Raw genomic sequence first — 1,197 nt, 5'->3', positions numbered from 1 at the left:
CCTGCACATCTTTGGATTGAGGGAGGAAACTGGAGCACCCGGTGGAAACCCACGCAAACACGGGGAGAATGTGCAAACTCCAGACAGATAGTTGCCTGAGGCTGGAATCGAACCTGGGACCCTGGTGCTGTGAGGCAGCAATGCTAACCACTGAGCCACCGTGCCACTCTGTTCTGCAAGTAATGACCATGTGACATCATCAGGTTGGGTGGAGCTTAACACAACTTCATCATTAACTCTTTCAGAACCCTTATACAACAGCCATATTAAGCTCGTGTGGAGGAATTGTTTTGAAAGTACATAGAACATAGAACATTACAGCGCAGTACAGGCCCTTCGGCCCTCGATGTTGCGCCGCCCTGTCATACTAATCTGAAGCCCATCCTACCTACACTATTCCATGTACGTCCATATGCCTGTCCAATGATGACTTAAATGCACTTAAACTTGGCAAATCTACTACCGTTGCAAGCAAAGCATTCCATACCCTTACTACTCTCTGAGTAAAGAAACTACCTCTGACACCTGTCTTATACCTATCTCCCCTCACTTTAAAGTTGTGTCCCCTCGTGTTTGCTGTCCCCATACTTGGAAAAGTGCTCTCCCTGTCCACCCTATCTAACCCTCTGATTATCTTGTATGTCTCTATTAAGTCACCTCTCAACCTTCTTCTCTCTAACGAGAAGAGCCTCAAGGCCCTCAGTCTTTCCTCGTAAGATATTCCTTCCATACCAGGCAACATCCTAGTAAATCTCCTCTGCACCCTTTCCAAAGCTTCCACATCCTTCTTATAATGCGGTGACCAGAACAGTACATAATAGTCCCAAGTGTAGCCGTACCAGAGCTTTGTACAGCTGCAGCATAACCTCCTGGTTCCGGAACTCAATCCCTCTATTAATAATGGCCAAAACACAGTATACCTTCTTAACAACTCTGTCCATCTGGGTGCAACTTTCAGGAATCTGTGTACATGGACACCGAGATCTCTCTGCTCATCTGCACTCCCAAGAATCTTACCATTAGCCCAGTACTTTGCATTCCTATTACTCTGTCCAAAGTGTATCACCTCACACTTATCCACATTAAACTCCATTTGCCACCTCTCAGCCCAGCTCTGCATCCTATCTATGTCCCTCTGCAACCTACTACATCCTTCGTCACTATCCACAACTCCACCGACCTTAGTGTCGTTCGCAA

General features: G+C 46.6%; 1 protein-coding gene across 2 annotated transcripts in view; it reads right to left on the bottom strand.

Moving 5' to 3' along the window:
• Positions 1-1,197, bottom strand: part of LOC122561354 (VPS10 domain-containing receptor SorCS1-like) — a 1,166,089-nt gene that overhangs the window by 332,827 nt on the left and 832,065 nt on the right. The gene's annotated exons all lie outside the window — the stretch shown is intronic.

The sequence above is a fragment of the Chiloscyllium plagiosum genome, chromosome 22, assembly GCF_004010195.1.
Source record: "Chiloscyllium plagiosum isolate BGI_BamShark_2017 chromosome 22, ASM401019v2, whole genome shotgun sequence".
Lineage (NCBI taxonomy): Eukaryota > Metazoa > Chordata > Chondrichthyes > Orectolobiformes > Hemiscylliidae > Chiloscyllium > Chiloscyllium plagiosum.
The sequence above is the reverse complement of the archived record's forward strand: the minus strand, read 5'-3'. Positions and strand labels throughout refer to the sequence as shown.